The 12064-nt window shown below is 37.4% G+C and overlaps 1 protein-coding gene across 24 annotated transcripts in view; it reads right to left on the bottom strand.

The window, feature by feature from the left end:
- The window catches only part of MBD5 (methyl-CpG binding domain protein 5), a 433497-nt gene that overhangs the window by 65601 nt on the left and 355832 nt on the right, over positions 1 to 12064 (bottom strand). For 19 of the 24 annotated variants that reach the window (XM_072789109.1, XM_072789100.1, XM_072789101.1 and 16 more), the window contains one exon: positions 9109 to 9282. The exons of the other annotated variants lie outside the window; for them this stretch is intronic. The gene's annotated coding sequence lies outside the window, so the exon portion shown is untranslated. The remainder of the gene's footprint in view (positions 1 to 9108; positions 9283 to 12064) is intronic. 24 annotated transcript variants of the gene reach the window in all.

Below are 12064 nucleotides of genomic sequence, written 5' to 3'. Positions count from 1 at the left end.
TACTGTTGAGCTCTCTGCTCATTGGATGCCTATTTTCTTCTCTTTTCTTAAATTTTATTCATTTGTTTGACAGAGAGAGAGAGAGAGAGAGAGAGAGCGCACAAGCGGGTGGAGCGGCAGGCAGAGGGAGAAGCGGGAGAGCTGGACGCAGGGCTCGATCCCAGGACCCTGAGATCATGACTTGAGCTGAAGGCAGATGCTTAACCAGCTGAGCCCAGCCAGGCGCCTCTATGGCTATTTTCTTTCTTGTTTTCCTTTCTCTCCCTCCCTCCCTCCTTCCTCCCCCTCTCTCTTTCTTTCTCCTGCATGTGACTGCATGTGACTCCAACTTCCCTGTGAGACCGGCTGGCTCACTCCATTAAGTAAATTTGTGGATCTGCCAGATAATAACACTGGATTGATTCCTGCCAAATGTCTCTCTCATATTTCAGCAATGAAAAATACAAATATCTGATGGCTGGGTTTTGCTTAGACCAGCAGTTCTCAGAGCACGGTCCTGGGACAAACATCATTATTGTCAATAATGCCCGGGAACTTGTCAGAAATACAAATGCACAGGCTGGCACTAGATTTAACGAATTAGAAACTCTGGGGGGCTGCTCAGTTCTTTAGGAAGCCCTCCAGGTGATTCTGACGCATGCTCAAGGTGAGACCCCCGGGGGGAATGACGCCCCTGCCTCCCTGCCCAGGACAGGACGTGGCCCTTCTGTATCTCCACATGCAGGCGGCCAGCCCTCTACTCCCTTTTGGCCCTGGGAGGCTCATCCTTCCTTTGCTGATACTTCAGCCTTCTAGAAGGAGCGCGACTCCAAGAGCCTAAGGGACTCTCACAGAGCAGAGGTCCAGTAACTACCCAGTTATCATTTATTTATCTGTAATGGCCCTGATTTTCTCAACATTCATTTTTTTGAATTTGGAAAATTCAGAGATGTCTGAAGGTTGAAAATTAAAATTGAAATGTAATCTCACTGCTGAAATAATAACCACTGCAAATTTGAATGTACTTTCTTTCGATCATTGTTTTTAGAAGGCTTTAAAAGCACACTTTAAAAAAAGAATTTATCATAAACAATACACCGCCACTCCAAATTCACAATGTAAGCATTTTGTCAGTTTTGCTTATTTTTAAAAATAAAGCACTATTACAGATAGAATTAAATACTATCTCTCTCCCCACCCCATCTCTCTCTAGTCCTATTTCCTTCACTCTTACCTTAAAGGCAACCACCCTCATGAATCTGCTCCTCATTCTTCCAGGCTACGGGGAAGCATGCTTTTTTATACGTTTATTTACTATGTGTATATGTAAACAATATTTGGCATTGTTATATGTGTTTTAAAATTTTTATATAAACACAATTTCACATATGTATCAATCTGCAACTTGATTTTTAAAATTCAACAGTTTTTTTTTTTTTTTAAGATTTTATTTATTTATTCATGAGAGACACAGACACAGGCAGAGGGAGAAGCAGGCTCCATGCAGGGAGTCCGACGTGGGACTCTATCCTGGGTCTCCAGGATCACGCCCTGGGCGGAAGGCGGCACTAAACTGCTGAGGCACCCGGGCTGCCCTCAACACTGTTTAAGAGCTAGCTCAGTTGAGATACACAGATATGTCTCTGTTGCAGAAATATAGATCCAATTTGTTAATTTTTACCATCTGAATGGTATTGTATCATGTGAGTAGAGAACTATTCATCTATTGATATATCAATCATATTAATGTTAGGTTGTGGGGTCTGCACATTCTCAACTTTTCAGACACTGCCAAATTGTTCTCCAAAGCTGTGCTGATTCCAAGTTCTTTCCATGTTATAAACACATCTTTCTCCTTTAAATATTTAATTATTACCACTTTATACTTTATTTTCATGCTGAGCCTTTTCCTATGGCATTAAATCCTTTTTTCCAAAATATGATTTTTAATTGCTGGATAGAATTCTTGAGGATAAACATATATATGTAATTTATTTACTTCCCTTTTGTGAACATAGACCTTTTCCTGAATTTTCACAACTACAAATAAATCTGAGATAAATATATCTGTACATAAATCAATAGCCATTTTGTTAATTTACTGAGAATTATTTGCTAAAACAGAATTGCATAATTTTAGGATCCTTGATAAATTTCTTAAAGTGACAAAAAGGTAGTTTTGGGAAAGCATTTCAGGCCATAATTCTCAAACTTTAGAAACCCAGGTATATCCTCTTCTGCTAAATATTAAAATCTTCTCTTTGGCTCTAAGATTCTGATAACCTTATTACTTAGATAGACCCATCAAACAAGATTAAGTCAGGCTTCATTTTTATAGTTTATATTGTAAAAACAATAGTTTTCCCTCTTTTCTTTATATAACATAAGAAACTATATATCTATAAGATTTTTCCCTGGAGATTCCATTATGACCCACCTTGTTTATACGGCTTGGTTTAAGCCTAATAGAAGTTAAAACAGAAAAGATATTGTGATATGAAATGTATCTCCATCTTACTAACACTCAGGACCAGGGATAGATCTTACACTTAGGACAGAATTTAAATTTATTTCATAAATAATTCTGGCAGCAACAATAATAAAATTCAAAAAGTGGTGTGTGTGCATGTCCTGAGGAGATCTACCACAATTCTACCAACTTTTTTTTTTTTTTTAAGATTTTATTTATTTATTCATGAGAGACACAGAGAGAGAGAGAGAGGCACAGACACAGTCAGAGGGAGAAGCAGGCTCCATGCAGGGAGCCCGACATGGGACTCAATCCTGGGTCTCTAGGATCTCGCCCTGAGCTGGAGGCAGCACTAAACCACTGAGCCACCTGGGCTGCCGTCCACCAACATTTTGGTTTTCTTACTTCCTTTCAATATGTAAATTAGTCTGAGAATTGGCTTTTGGTGAATTGAATTTAATGGCTTGATTTACTTCTCTGCATTGGCTTCCTCTTACTATTCGGAATTCAAATTAGATGTCACCTCCTCCAAGGGACTACACTATAAACCACAGGTAATCTCTCAGACTTTGTTAAGTAAGTCACTGATATTTCTCGTCATCCATTTGTTTCTTATCACTTATTTGTTTGTTTATTGGCTGTCTCTCCCCCGTGGGAATATAAACTGTCTTACAGCAGGGACATCTCTCTAGGTCCTTCTTTTGTTCCTGGTTCCACTAGTGCCTGGCCTGCAGTAGGTGTGTAAGTGCTTCATGAAAACTGCTATTCTAATTAGTCAACATAGTTCTATATTCTGATTTTTGTCATGGAGGCTTATAAAGATTTCTTTTTTTAGCAATCCATACATCTAAAATGAAAGAGGGGTTTTAAATGAAGTCAACAGAAGAGAATGAGTATGAATGTTGACAAAATATACGAAAGATTTTTCACTCTAAATCTGTCCCTGATCTCATAATCTCTGAGCGATAATTTCGGTGTAGAAAGTGTGATAGGGCTTCTCAGAAAATTAACACATGGACTTTATGCTTTATTTGTTAGGTGTATTAGTTTTGTTTATGAAGTGGTTTATATACAGATTTTAATTGGATTAATAAAGAAACCATTAAATAAATCCAACAATATAAAAATCAAACCCATATTTCAATAGGATGCTAATTAATGCAACAGACCTTTTTTCTTCATCTGCTTTGCTGACATTCTTGTCAACCTAAGAATACACTCACTACTTAATGCAGTGTTAAATGTATATTTTAAAGTTATACTCAAAACATCATGATATCATCATGTGACATCATGAAGCTATTCTTCATAAATCTTTCTGAATAACAAACATTATAAATTCTTTTGAATTATGTCACACAAAATTGACTAATGGTAAAAATAATAAATTGATTTTTGAGTCATTGGATTATCATGAGTAAATTCTATTAAAATGTTTATAACGGGGGCCGCCCCAGTGGCTCAGCAGTTTAGTGCCGCCTTCGGCCTAGGGCGTGATCCTAGAGACTGGGGATCGAGTCCCACGCTGGGTTCCTTGCATGGAGCCTGTTTCTCTGCCTCTCTCTCTCTCTCTGTGTCTCTCATGAATAAATAAATAAAATAATAAAAAAAAAGTTTATAATGGCATCACACATTGATCGTGTGTGCCCAGTGGGGTTCCTTGGTTACGTAGTATGATATAATGAATACCAGATAAACTGCTGATTTATCAAGGTAAGACTATGTAAATCAGGTAAAGTACCGATATTTCATATATTATATGTCTAACTCATCATTTATACTTTCTATGCTATGATTATAAACTTAGCCTTTGAAATATTTAAAGTTAAATAAGAAGTCCATTCCATTCTATCATTTGCAAGTGAATGCCTCATGTTCTCCAATTGAGAACAAGTCTCACATAAAACCTACCTCTATACTTAAATTCCAAAACAGCATGTATACACCACGACAGATACGACTGGAGTAAAAAATAACACCAGCATTAGCATTTTGGAGAGTAAAGTCTGAGTGGCTACAACATTATTATCATTTGATTGGGTAATAAATGGATGTACTCATAATCTTTCCATCATTATTAGTTAAATTATGCTTGTTAGAGTAACCCTAAATCACGTTTCTCCTTTTCAATTATCTTTTACCCTCATATCAATTATTCAAACAGCTCCTTCAGAGCACTTAGCCAGCCCTCATATCCAACCTCCCCATCTGCTTCACCTTTCACCTATTTATTCAGACTATGCATTTTTATTTATGAGCATATTTATCTTGTAGTTACATCTTTTTTCATTTTGAAAAAACTTCCCCATAGATTATCCCTATATTCATTCTGGTTATTACTGCCATTTGGTTATCTTCATTGTACAGTCACTTTTTCTAAAACATACTTCTCAGATGCATCTGATGTAAGGCTCTATCAGGCTCTAGTTACCCTAAATTAGCCTCAGTACATTACATTGTTTTACACACTTGTATCAGGATACCATAAGCACTTCTTTCCTGCCCTGATTACTGAGGCTCTCTAGTTTAAAATGTCTTTGCCTTTTTAGTGCAGAGAGGTATAAATGTCTACAACCTATACACGAGGGGTCATATTCATGTAGGAAGGTTACATTTTTTCACCAACTCTGAAGGTATGGGGATAGGCTCCTTAGAATGAGGCTAGTTCTCAAAGTTAAGGTAACAAGCATCTTGGCCTATGCCCATCTATGGTTAGGGGAATTATTTATACCAGGCCATTTCTTCCTACTAGTATTAAGCAACTTACACATTCTAGTCACATAGAACCTTTCAGAGAACTAAATGATGAGTATAGTGGACTGCAACTGGCCTCAAATATGTCCTAGCTCCGTTTATCAGGAGGTAGGATTTAGGAATCCACACTTTGAATCTGGGCTGGCCTTGTAACTTGCTCTGACCAATGGAATGTGATGGATGTGCTACTGTTTAAGAGTGGAGTCTAAACCTCGAGAGGCCTTGCATCTTCCACTCTTGCTTCTTGGAATCCATTGTCACAAGGACAACCTGAGTTAGCCCACTTAAAGATGAGAGTCCAGGTGGAGAGAAAGGTCCAGCCAGTCCAGCTAAGGGCCCAGACATGTGAGTCTAGTCAACATCATGTGGAACAGGGGTGAGCTGGCCCAGCAGAGCCCAACCTAGATTGCCAACCCACAGAATCATGACTATTTTTTCAAATAGCCAAAAATTATACCAGAAACAACCTGGAGGTCTAAAAATAGGGTTTTATGTAAATTAATTACTGTATTGAGAAGCTATGTACCTCTACCCTTTATTAGCTTATGACCTTGGGCAAGTTTTAAAATTTTTTCCTTTACAAAACAGACAATAGCCCTACAGAATGGTTCTGTGGATACAAGTTAAAAAAGTCTTAAACCAGTGGCCAGCACACAGTAAGTAGCCAAGTTGTTATTATTTATGCATAGCTATTAAAATCATGTTATGGAAAATTTAATAGCCCTGGAAAAGATCCATGATATTATCAGGTGAAAAAAAATACTACAAAGTTGTATGTATAACTATAAATCTTCAATTACAAAAATGCTGCTACATATGTAGATGTAGGAATAAAGCAGCATTATCTTCTCAGTGGTTGTCTCTGGGTAGCAGGAATATGAATGACTTATATTTTCTTCATTGCTTTCTGTATTTTCAAAATTTTCTAGAATAAAATGTCTTTACAATCAGGAAAAATATTATCTCCAAAAAACTATGTATTATATTCACAGATAAGCTAATTAATGTTTCCCTAATCCTTAAAAGCATTAGGGAAAACTTTTTATTGGAAATAGTCACAAGCTTTGTGTCTAGTATTATGCTATTAATTCTCTTTCTGTTTTAGCCAAGTAGAGAAAAATATATATGCTGCATTAACCTGGGTGCTCTAATTACTGAAAAGAAAAATTAAGACTATGCCTTTGACTAAAATGCTTTAGAGTGACACTCCTAATTTTCTCCTTGGAATACATCTCCCAACCCCACATTCTTGTTCTTCATTAAACCAAATTCTAGGGGCACCTGGGTAGGCTCAGTCATTAAGTGTCTGCCTTCAGCTCAGGTAATGATCAGGCTCCCTGCTCTGTGGGGAGTCTGCTTCTCTTTCTCCCACTCTCCCTGTTTGTGCTTTTTCTCTCTGCTAAATACATAAATAAAACCTTAAAAACAAAACCAATTTGTTTACCTCAGTTTAAATGTCACTTTCGCAGAGAGGCCTTCCCTGGTTTCCCCAATCATTATTTGATTTTCCAAGTCTAAATTGGGTACCCTTACAATTCTTCCTTACAATATCCAGTAATTCACATAAATTACTACACATAACTGAGCTTTCTTTTCACCCTTGCCATTCTACTTGAATGCAAAGAAAGAGCAATTGAGACAGTTAACTTCAAGTTAAAGCTTTCCATTGTGCCTTTAAAAATATTTAAGGAGGGGCATCCGGGTGGTTCAGTCAGTTAGGTGATTAACTCTTGATTTTGGCTCAGGTCACGATCTCAGGATTATGAGATTCAGCTCTGTGTTGGGCTCTGCACTGAGCGTGGAGCCTGCTTAAGATTCTCTCTCTCCCTTTCCCTCTGCTCTTCCCCCCCACATGCTCATGCAGTCTTTCTCTCTAAAAAATAAACAAATAAAAAATAAAAATAAAAATATTTAAGGAAGTAGTAAGTGAGGATCTGTATACATGTGTAGAAAATACTATGCATTTACTTTAATTTTTTTAAAAAAGAGATTTTATTTATTTATTTAGAAGGAGAGAGAGAGAGAATGAGCAGGGGGAGGGTTAGATGGAGAGGGAGATGCAGAGAATTTCAAGCAGACTTGCAGTGAAAGTAGAGCCGAAGGTGGGGTTCATGTCAGGACGCTGAAATCATGACCTGAGCCAAAATCAAGAATTGGATGCTTAACTGAGACACCCAGGTGCCCCCATTTTATTTTCTTAAAAGCTGAAAAGTGCATAAACACCAGCTCCCAAATACATATTCTGTAAAGAAATTAGAGAACTGTTTTAGTTTAGTAATAGGTTTTATCAGAGTATCTATAAAGTAAATTGATAAACTCACTATACTGAGAGAAAAATTATTTATGATTTCTTCCTGCATATTAGCCACCAGCAGAGTTTGCTATTTTTGCTTTTTGATAGTACAGCGAAGTTTCTCCTAGAGAATATTTATAAAAAACACTTGTCTGCATTTACATAATCTATTTTAGAGTAGACTAAGCAAATTTAAGGAGTAACTTCCACATCTTATCTGTACATTACTGGTATTTTGGTTACTCCGGGAACAGCTCAATATATATAGGTCAAATCATTGTTGAGAAATGATATACAGGAGCAGCGGAGTGGCTCAATGGTTGAGCATCTGCTTTGGCTCAGGTTGTGATCCTAGAGTCCCGGGATCGAGTCCCACGTCAGGCTCCCTGGATGCAGCCTGCTTCTCCCTCTGCCTGTGTCTCTGCCTCTCTCTCTGTGTCATGAATAAATGAATAAAATCTTAAAAATGATATACATCAATATTGCTTGTTTCCCCAAAACTGTACTAAGAATGAGACAATTATGAATTATGCCCATTTGGGGCTGTATAACATATTTAAACAAACTGATATTTACATGCCCCTTAACTTACAAATGTTTAGCACTCTTCAGTTCATCTGGCAATGGACACCAAGGACCTACTTGAAGTAATCAGTTCTGTAGAGAGATAATGGTGCCCCCTAGTAACCTTGAAAATCAGCTTACTCAAGGTGGAAATAAGATTTCCCAGCCCTTGTAGAAACCCACCTGAAGACACTGTCTCTAAACATGTAGCAATATCTAGGAAAACTCACGTCCAATCAGTGCCTCCAACAAACGTAATTAAATGTAAAAGATAACTATAGTCTAATTGTTCAATAAGGTCTCTCAAGAAGGAAGGGAGGAATATGGTCTCTGTGTGGATTCTATAAACAGGAGTCCAAAGCATACAATCTATAAGTCCCATGAAATAAGTGATATTTTATTGTGTTTATTAGCTCACACATCAGGAACAATATGAATGTGTAGTAATACCTGAAGGTATTTTATGGTGTCATATGAAAAGTCTCTCAAGAAGACTCCATTTAGCATTGGACTACTCACTAGAATGCTGAGGGAGGCAGAGAAAATATAGCAGCCGAAGAAAAGTTATGCACAAAGTATTCAGGTTGGAGAGGAAGGGAGTTTCAGTATCATAAAACCAGGCACAGAGTATCTTAGAGAAATGCTGAAGAAAAGTAAAACCTTTGGAGAACAAGGTCTCTAATTTAACAAATAGTTTTTTTTTTTTTAAAGATTTAATTTATTTATTCATGAGAGACACAGAGAGAAGCAGAGACATAGGCAGAGGGAGAAGCAGGCTCCCTGCAGGGAGCCGGATGTGGGACTCCATTCCTGAACTGGGATCACACCCTGGGCCAAAGGCAGATGATCAACCGCTGAGCCACCCATGGGTCCCTAATTTAACAAACAGTTAAGCAAAATATAAGACCAAGTCAAACAAGAGGACTCTGGGCCAAATTCCACCTGTGGAAGCTTTTGGCATGTACACAGTTTAAGAAAAATAAAACGAATTAGTTGATAATATTTAAATTAAAAGATTTCACATGAAAATTTGCATTTCCTTCTTTACCTGAGAAACCGGACAATTTGGTAACACTAGGTCAACATTCCTGCCTTGCAACAATTATCTGGAACGGAGCAGTGGCTGCTCCTTCAGAAAGGACTTGGCTCTCCAGTTCAGGGCAGTGGCTTCCTGCTTCATTCCCACCAGCCTGGCCTCTGTAGGCACTTGGGTTTCCAATCTCTGGAATAGAAAGGACCTTGAGATAAGGTTTGATGGACTCACTGTAGTCCTTGACAAGGAGTACAACTTATTATTATTATTTTAATGACCATTTAACCTACACTTCATAGTTTCTTCACAAAGGTGGAGAATGAACTCTCAGTGGATCATCATGCATTACTAGTATGTGGAGGAGTGCTAGGAAGACAGCTAAAACCAAGAGCAAACAGCTACTTTTCTTGATAAAACTGTGATGACTCGGAAAACCGAGGTGATTTTTGAGTTAGAGAGGTAGAGGGTACACAGAATTCTCAACCAGCTTCAATCTTCTATCTCCCCTTCTTTCTCAGTTTTGTCATTAGTAATACCACATTAACATTATCTCAAGAACTCATCTTGGGATCAAAGAATTATGGAACCAAATTGTACATTACCATTATTGAGTTATAAAATGCCATTCCTCTCTCCAACTTTTAACTCTTTCAGCAAAAAAGAAAAAAAAATAACTTATAAGGACTTTCAAAAGTGCACTTGAGACCTTATCACCCCTTACTCTATTTGACAAGATTCTTTCTCAGTCAGGGCAAAATAATCATTGAGACAGTGTGACTCATTTTGTTCTATTTCTACAGCTAAAGAACAGCCTTCTCATTTTTGTTGGATTTCATAGGTGCTCTGATATCATTAAATTCATAATTTGGGTATTAGGTACAAGTATTTCAATGAAAGCAAATAAACAAATGGGTTATATTTGCCTTATAAGCTAATTTCTTGTAAATACAGATCTGTATCAGACCCTAGAGGCGTATCACCCATGAGAGCAATGGCAAATACACTTTTTATTTTATTTTTTTAAAGTAATCTTTGCATCCAACGTGGGGCTTGAATTCATATGACTCTGAGATCAAGAGTTGCATGTCTACTGACTGAGCCAGCCAGGCACCCTTAACTTCTTTTAATTGGAAGAGTAAGGACCACATCATTGGACCATAATCACTGGACCATAATCATTGCACAGTGTCCTCCTTCATCTTTAGGTATTTCCTGATAGCCAGCCTACTTGTTCTTTTCTCTTTTTGGTTTTAGGCCAAAGGGGACAGGGGAATGTGTGTGTATAGGACATGGTATACAGCTTGCTGGAGCTTCGCTATTCCTCAGAAAGCAGCCAAGAGAGACGAAGGAGCAACTAAGGGATGCGGGACTAAGATTTAAATAACTATATTTCTATAATCCTGATATTTTAAAGGTACTCCAGGCATTAGATAGTTTTAAGTATTTACTGGCCATCAATTACATGTGAAGCACAGTAATGGATACTAAGGAAGTAGACGTAAAGAGAATACACGCCCAGGAGGTGGAGGGTAGGGAGTGGGGCAATCAGGGAAATCGGTAATTACAACACTGAATGACAATGGTTACAATAGGGCTAAATATGGAGTGCCAAAGCACAAAGAGTTAGTCTAGTTTTCAGGGAGAGAAAGAGGGATGCAGAATACATTTAAAGATGAACTGAAGTTAGACAAAGAAAGATTAGTAGGAGACCTGAAACTTCACGTAATCCATGCAAATGATCTTAGTTCCAAAAGATTAATATTAAAGATTTCACATTTCTGTCTGATGATAACAATTCCAATATTGTACTTATTTTTAGCTGGTATGCAAGCATAAGGGTCTCATTTTATCAGAACTTTTAACCTTGAGATGGGATAAGTGATGAAGCATTAATGAATATTTTCCACAGGAAGATCTGGATGCCTGCCTCATGCCTGAAATAGAAAACGGTGACTTGACATCTAGATAAGCAAATATCGTTTTCTAGAAGAAATACTATCAAAGGACAGTGATTCACGTCAATAAGAAAGTATTATTAGATGTGAATGCATTGGAAGCAGAGGCTAAAAGGAGGAAGATGTGGATGAGGGAGTCTTAGCCTGCAGATAAAGTAGTTCAAAACCATATGGAAGTATATCTCTTAATAAAGAGGTTCATAAGCAATGAAAATAAGATGACTACTGTTTTAAAGCTATTCTAGACAAATATATAAATAATATTAGCTGACTTCCTACCATCTTCTGGGAACAGCACTGAGCATTTTATACATACATACATTAACTCGTTTAATCCTTGTCACAACCCTATAAATAAGTACTATTATTTTTTCTTTTCCTAGAGTTAAGGAAATGGAGGCAAGATAAATTAAGTAAGTTTACCTTCTCTTTTCCCCTCCGGTAACTTATATCCTTCTTTCCTATTTTATTCTTTTTCTCCTTAGTGTTTATCACTAACATACTATATATTTTACATTTACCCTATTGTTATTTCCCCCGACAAGAACATAAGCTCTGCAAGCACATGGCCATATAAGTCATCACAAAGACAAAAGTCCTTATAATTTTTTGCTTTAGGTTCAATACTCCTTGAAAGCTGGCTGTATTTCAACTTTTTTTATTTCTCATAGCAGATAGTACACAACCTTACAAATGCTGGAGCCAAAAATATTTGAGACTGAATGATGAGCATTATTAATCAGTAAGCATGTACTGAGACCTTGTCATGCTAAACACTGCAACTGTCACTGTCGGATAGAGAAGTACAAAATACCATCAGTGTTCTCAGAGAACTTAATACCTAGGAACAGAAAAAGGTAGAGGCATGAGGAATACCCAGGCTACAAATGAAGAAGGCCTTTGCTACTTCCATTCTTCAACCTAATGATGTCTAAAAATGCTTATTCACCTCCTCCCAAGACACTCTAGTAGTTTGCTGCCTTAAAATTTTGTGGAAATGCCAGGATTGTTCATAA

Source organism: Canis lupus, chromosome 20 (assembly GCF_048164855.1).
Source record: "Canis lupus baileyi chromosome 20, mCanLup2.hap1, whole genome shotgun sequence".
NCBI classification, from domain to species: Eukaryota; Metazoa; Chordata; class Mammalia; order Carnivora; family Canidae; genus Canis; species Canis lupus.
This window is presented reverse-complemented; position numbering and strand designations above follow the sequence as displayed.